We start from the raw sequence: 7542 nt of genomic DNA on the forward strand, positions 1-7542 counted from the left end.
AGACAGTCCATGTTATAAATGTTTCTCACAGACAGTCCATGTTATAAATGTTTCTCACAGACAGTCCATATAAATGTTTCATACAGACAGCGCATATAAATGTTTCTCACAGACAATCCATATCAATGTTTCTCACAGACAGCCCATATAAATGTTCCTCACAAACAGCCCATACAAATGTTTCTCACAGACAGTCCTTATAAATGTTTCATTCTCACAGATAGTCCATATAAATGTTTCTCACAAACAGCACATATAAATGTTTCTCACAGAAAGTCCACATAAATGTTTCATTCTCACAGACAGTCCACATAAATGTTTCTCACAGACAATCCATATCAATGTTTCTCACAGACAGTCCATATAAATGTTTCTCACAGACAGTCCATATCAATGTTTCTCAAAAACAGCCCATATAAATTTTTCTCAAAGACAGTCCACATAAATGTTTCTCACAGACAGTCCATATAAATGTTTCTCACAGACAATCCATATAAATGTTTCTCACAGACAGTCCATATTATAAATGTTTCTCACAGACAATCCATATTAATGTTTCTCACAGACAGCCCATATAAATGTTCCTCACAAACAATCCATCTGAATGTTTCTCACAGACAGTCCATATAAATGTTTCTCACAGACAATCCATATAAATGTTTCTCACAGACAGTCCATATTATAAATGTTCCTCACAAACAGTCCATATAAATGTTTTTCACAGACAGTCTATATAAATGTTTCTCACAGACAGTCCATATAAATGTTTCTCACAGACAATCCATATAAATGTTTCTCACAGACAGTCCATATTATAAATGTTCCTCACAAACAGTCCATATAAATGTTTTTCACAGACAGTCTATATAAATGTTTCTCACAAACAGTCCATATTAATGTTTCTCACAGACAGTCCATATATAAATGTTTCTCACAAACAGTCCATATAAATGTTCCTCACAGTCTCTAGAAATCTTTCTCACAGACAGTCCATATTATAAATGTTTCTCACAGACAATCCATATTAATGTTTCTCACAGACATCCCATATTAATGTTTCTCAGAGACAGTCCATATAAATGTTTCAAACAGACAGCCTATAAAAATGTTTCTCACAGACTGTCTATATAATGGTTCTCACAAACAGTCCATATAAATGTTTCTCACAAACAGTCCATATTGATGTTTCTCACAGACAGCCCATATACATGTTCCTCACAGACAGTCAATAGAAATGTTTCTCACAGACAGTCCATATAAATGTTCCTCACAAACAGCCCATATAAATGTTTCTCACAGAAAGTCCACATAAATGTTTCTCACAGACAATCCATATAAATGTTTCTCATAGACAATCCATATCAATGTTTCTCACAGACAGTCCAGCATAAATGTTTCTCAAAGACAGTCCATATAAATGTTTCTCACAGACAGTCCATATCAATGTTTCTCAATAAAGCCCATATAAATTTTTCTCAAAGAGAGTCCACATAAATGTTTCTCACAGACAATCCACATAAATGTTTCTCACAGACAATCCATATAAATTTTTCTCACAGACAGTCCATATTATAAATGTTTCTCACAGACAATCCATTTTAATGTTTCTCACAGACAGCCCATATAAATGTTCCTCACAAACAGTCCATAGAAATGTTTCTCACAGAAAGTCCACGTAAATGTTTCTCACAAACACTAGATATAAATGTTTCTCACAGACAGTCCATGTAAATGTTTCTCACAGACAGTCAATAGAAATGTTTCTCACAAACAGCCCATATAAATGTTTCTCACAGAAAGTCCACATAAATGTTTCATTCTCACAGACAGTCCAGCATAAATGTTTCTCAAAGACAGTCCATATAAATGTTTCTCACAGACAATCCATCTAAATGTTTCTCACAGACAGTCCATATTATAAATGTTTCTCACAGACAATCCATATTAATGTTCCTCACAAACAGTCCACATAAATGTTTCTCACAGAAAGTCCACATAAATGTTTCTCACAAACAGCCCATATAAATGTTTCTCACAGAAAGTCCACATAAATGTTTCATTCTTACAGACAGTCCACATAAATGTTTCATTCTCACAAACAGTCCACATAAATGTTTCTCACAGACAATCCATCTAAATGTTTCTCACAGACAGTCCATATAAATGTTTCTCACAGACAATCCATATAAATGTTTCTCACAGACAGTCCATATTATAAATGTTTCTCACAGACAATCCATATTAATGTTTCTCACAGACAGCCCATATAAATGTTCCTCACAAACAGTCCATATAAATGTTTCTCACAGAAAGTCCACATAAATGTTTCTCACAAACAGTCCATATAAATGTTTCTCACAAACACTCGATATAAATGTTTCTCACAGACAGTCCATATAAATGTTTCTCACAAACAGCCGATATCAATGTTTCTCACAAACAGTCCATATAAATGTTTCTCACAAACAGCCCATATAAATGTTTCTCACAGAAAGTCCACATAAATGTTTCATTCTCACAGACAGCCCATATAAATGTTTCTCACAGACAGTCCATATTATAAATGTTTCTCACAGACTCCATATTATAAATGTTTCTCACAGACAATCCATATCAATGTTCCTCACAGACAGCCCATATAAATGTTTCTCACAGAAAGTCCATATAAATGTTTCTCACAAACACTCCATATAAATGTTTCTCACAGACAGTCCATATAAATGTTTCTCACAGACAGTCCATAAAAATGTTTCTCACAGACAGTCCATATAAATGTTTCTCACAGACAGTCCATATAAATGTTTCTCACAAACAGCCCATATAAATGTTTCTCACAGACAGTCCATATAAATGTTTCTCACAAACAGCCCATATAAATGTTTCTCACAGAAAGTCCACATAAATGTTTCATTCTCACAGACAGTCCATATAAATATTTCTCACAGACAGCCCATATAAATGTTTCTCACAGACAGTCCATATTATAAATGTTTCTCACAGACAGTCCATATTATAAATGTTTTTCACAGACAATCCATATCAATGTTCCTCACAGACAGCCCATATAAATGTTTCTCACAGAAAGTCCATATAAATGTTTCTCACAAACACTCGATATAAATGTTTCTCACAGACAGTCGATATAAATGTTTCTCACAGACAGTCCATATAAATGTTTCTCACAGACAGTCCATAAAAATGTTTCTCACAGACAGTCCATATAAATGTTTCTCACAGACAGTCCATATAAATGTTTCTCACAAACAGCCCATATAAATGTTTCTCACAGACAGTCCATATAAATGTTTCTCACAGACAGTCCATATAAATGTTTCTCACAGACAGTCCATATAAATGTTCCTCACAAACAGTCCATATAAATGTTTTTCACAGACTCCATATAAATGTTTCTCAAAGACTTCCTCCCGATGGCCGCCATTTTAGGTCCGATGGCCATCATTTTAGGCCCGATGACCGACATTTTAGGCCCGATGACCTTCTTTTTAGGGCCGATGGCCGCCATTTTGGGCCCGATGACCGCCATTTTAGGCCCGATGACCTTCTTTTTCGGGCCGATGGCCGCCATTTTAGGACCGATGACCTTCTTTTTAGGGCCGATGGCCGCCATTTTAGGACTGATGGCCGACATTTTAGGCCCGATGGCCGCCATTTTAGGCCGAGTTACGCTAAGGCTATAACAAACCCTCAACACGACGAGACAGGAGTGAAGTGAGATGATATGATGACCTAATGTGAGGGAGGATGAGATTTTAAAAAAACCTTCAGGGATTCCACGTCAGCCATCGACGAACCAGCGTTCCTCCTCTTCTGAAATGGCTGCTCGAAGTGGGCGGGGCTTTGTGGCCATGGCGACGGTTTTCGTGAGTTGGAAATAAATAATGACAGAACCTGAAGTTGCGACATGATGAGACTCAGGGTTGTTGGAGGTACGATAACTATCGCATCTTAAAACGTTGTGGACGAGTTATGACGAAACGAGAAGGATGAGTTGGTTTGGTGACAAGAACAAGACGATTCGATTTTTGGTTCAGGTCGGAATCCAGATCCGACCTATCAGTGGGATGTTCAGCCTGGCAGACGTTCCACCAACATCGTGTCATCAACTCGATCTGTTACGTGAGTTGTGAAAGAAAACACAGTAAAAGATGTATTTGTTCTCTTCCGGAGTTGTGTCGTTACATGAATGTGGAGAGGAAACCCCGGAGAGAATTAATCGAGATCAATCGGAGGAACAAACTGAATCACGACTGCAAGGAGTTACAAAACAATGTGGACGAGCTGGTTGGAATCAAACGTGATACCGACGCCATGAACTTCAGCGAAGACACAAAACTTGTGGTCAAGCTCAAAGAGACAGAGGATCAAGCTCATGGAAGAGATACATCGGCTGCACCTGAGACGGAACTTCCTGATCCCGGCAAAGGCAGCACTTGAATGGGAACAGGGAGTTCAGATAACAACAAGGGAATGTCAGGTTTGGAATAAGGGAGTTCAGATTACAACGAGGGAATGTCAGATTTGGAATAAGGGAGTTCAGATTACAATGAGGGAATGTTAGGTTTGGAAAAAGGGAGTTCAGATTATGAGGGAATGTCAGGTTTGGAATAAGGGAGTTCAGATTACAATGAAGGAATGTCAGGTTTGGAACAAGGGAGTTCAGATTACGAGGGAATGTCAGGTTTCGAAGAAGGGTGTTTAAAATAGAAAGAGGGAATGTCAAGTTTGGAAAAAGGGAGTTCAGATTACAATGAAGGAATGTCAGGTTTGGAACAAGGGAGTTAGATGACGTGGGTACTTAGGTATATTGAAATTAGGCAATTAACCCTACCCCACGCAGTCGAAATATTGGCGACCACGGTCTGCGAAGGGACCCGTGACCTTTGGAGTTGTCCAAAGGTTACGACCTGCAATTCCAGGTGTTCGGTGGGAGACGCTCTACTTCTCCACCTGGCGGCTGTTCCTCGCCACCGACCCCCGCCCCACAATATATACATACATATATACATATATATATATATATATATATATATATATATATATATATACATAAAAACACACAAATATGTAGATATAATATACTCTGTATATATATGCAATTGATGACTGATGACCATCAAAAAAAAATTCTGTGGATCATTTTCGTTCTGTGCAGAAAAAATACTAATGTTCTGTGCGGACAAACAAACAGACAGACAAACGGACCCAAATGCAATTCCCTATCGTTCAGCGAGAGGGTAACAATCAAAACTGGGTTTCATCCAAACCACAAAACAAAGTTTCCTTCAGTGAAGGTCCACTTACGGCAATCTTCTTCATCTCTTCCATCACCACAGTCCAATCGGCCGTCACAACGCCAGGTTGCAGTCACACAGTGCCCATTTTGACATCTGAAGTGGGTCTTCTCATCACAAGAAAAATCTACACAAAGGTCAAAGTTCATGTTTCAGCTTTTAGCGTCCAATTAAAATATTCTATCAACATGTAAAACTCCATCAAAATCTGCAGAGGATGTGTGTGTGTGTGTGTGTGTGTGTGTGTGTGTGTGTGTGTGTGTGTGTGTGTGTGTGTGTGTGTGTGTGTGTGTGCGTGTGTGTGTGTGTGGGTGAGTGTGGGTGAGTGTGTGTGTGGGTGAGTGTGTGAGTGTGTGGGTGAGTGTGTGGGTGAGTGTGTGGGTGAGTGTGTGAGTGTGAGTGTGGTGTGTGGGTGAGTGTGTGGTGTGTGTGTGGGTGAGTGTGTGTGTATGTGTGTATGTGTGTGTGTGTGTGTGCGTGTGTGTATGTGTGTGTGTGTGTGTGTGTGTGTGTGTGTGTGTGTGTGTGTGTGTGTGTGTGTGTGTGAGTGTGGGTGAGTGTATGTGTGTGTGTGAGTGTGTGAGTGTGTGTGTATGTGTGTCTGAGTGAGTGTGTGTATGTGTGTGTGTATGTGTGAGTGAGTGTGTGTGAGTGTGTGTGTGTATGTGTGAGTGTGTGTATGTGTGTATGTATGTGTGTATGTATGTTTGTGTGAGTGAGTGTGTATGTGTGTGAGTGAGTGTGTGTGTGTGTGTGTATGTATGTGTGTATGTATGTGTGTGTGTGTATGTGTGTGTATGTGTGTGTATGTATGTTTGTGTGAGTGAGTGTGTGTATGTGTGTGTGTGTGTGTGTGTGTGTGTATGTGTGAGTGAGTGTGTGTGTGTGTATGTGTGTGTATGTGTGTGTGAGTGAGTGTATGTATGTGCGTGCATGTGTATGTGTGTGTGTGTGTCTGTGTATGTGTGTGTGTGTATGTGTGTGTATGTGTGTGTATGTGTGTGTATGTGTGTGCGAGTGTGTGTATGTGTGTGTGTGTGTGTGTGTGTATGTGTGTGTGTGTGTGTGTGTATGTGTGTGTGTGTGTGTGTGTATGTGTGTGTATGTGTGTATGTGTGTGATGTGTGTGTGTGTGTGTGTGTGTGTGTGTATGTGTGTGTGTTTGTGTGTATGTGTGTGTAAGTGAGTGTGTGTATGTGCGTGTGTATGTGTGAGTGAGTATGTGTGTGTGTGTGTATGTGTGTGTATGTGTGTGTGAGTGAGTGTGTGTGTGTGTGTGTGTGTGCGTATGTATGTGTGTGTGTGAATGAGTGTGTGTATGTGTGTGTGTGTATGCGAGTGTGTGAGAGCACTCAAGGTCATGAGCAATAAGAATCCGAACTTGCACAACCAGAACCACTCTCGTCCCACGTAGGTGTGGGAAGAACTCAGCGCACACCCGTACAGCACACACACCACTAGCACATGGAATGACGGAACTCAAGGAAACTCAAAAGGAAAACCAGGAGGATTGCAAAGGAGAAATATCCCAGCCACATTGTTCGGGAAAACATCCCTTGTGCTCGAAGGAGAGAACGAAAGGAGCCCACAGCACCACTCAAGAGAACAAGGGTGAAGATGCTCAATAAAACCCGAAACCTGAGATTCAACAAGAAAGAAAAAAATAATCTCCTCACAGATTCAGCAAGAAAGGAATAATCTCCTCACAGATTCAACGAGAACAAAAAATAATCTCCTCACAGATTCAACAAGAAAGAAATAATCTCCTCACAGATTCAACGAGAACAAAAAAATAATCTCTCAATTTCAAGAAGAACGAAAAAAATAATCTCCTCACAGATTCAACGAGAAAGAAATGACCTCACATATTCAACGAGAACAAAAAAATAATCTCCTCACAGATTCAACGAGAAAGAAATGATGTCACATATTCAACGAGAACCAAAAAATAATCTCAATTTCAAGAACGAAGAAAATAATCTCCTCACAGATTCAACAAGAACGAAAAAATAATCTCCTCGCAGATTCAACGAGAACGAAAAAATAATCTTCTCAGGGATTCAAGAACAAAAAAAAACCTGAAAACATCACGAACGGGATTAGACCAATCGAGCTGAAGCAAACGATACTGAAACTGCACTGCTCCTGATTGGTCAAAGGACACCACGTGTGTTGTGTGGGCGGTGTTATACATGAGGATTTCAGCAAACAGGACTGGACCAATCACGTT

At 39.5% G+C, this 7542-nt stretch overlaps 1 long non-coding RNA gene across 2 annotated transcripts; it reads right to left on the minus strand.

Annotated features, from left to right (window-relative positions):
- Positions 1-879: 879 nt before the first annotated feature.
- Positions 880-7446, minus strand: LOC147006435 (uncharacterized). 2 transcript variants are annotated; one of them, XR_015054828.1, is made up of 3 exons: positions 7301-7446; positions 6792-6950; positions 880-5439 (listed from the first exon to the last, which is right to left on the minus strand). It is a non-coding gene; the product is annotated as an uncharacterized LOC147006435 (long non-coding RNA). The 2 variants fall into 2 exon arrangements; XR_015054827.1 differs by having other exon boundaries at positions 7212-7446.
- Positions 7447-7542: the final 96 nt, after the last annotated feature.

Source organism: Eptatretus burgeri, unplaced genomic scaffold (genome assembly GCF_056783735.1).
Source record: "Eptatretus burgeri isolate ZD-2024b unplaced genomic scaffold, Ebu_testis_v1 Ebu_testis_scaffold_3175, whole genome shotgun sequence".
Lineage (NCBI taxonomy): Eukaryota > Metazoa > Chordata > Myxini > Myxiniformes > Myxinidae > Eptatretus > Eptatretus burgeri.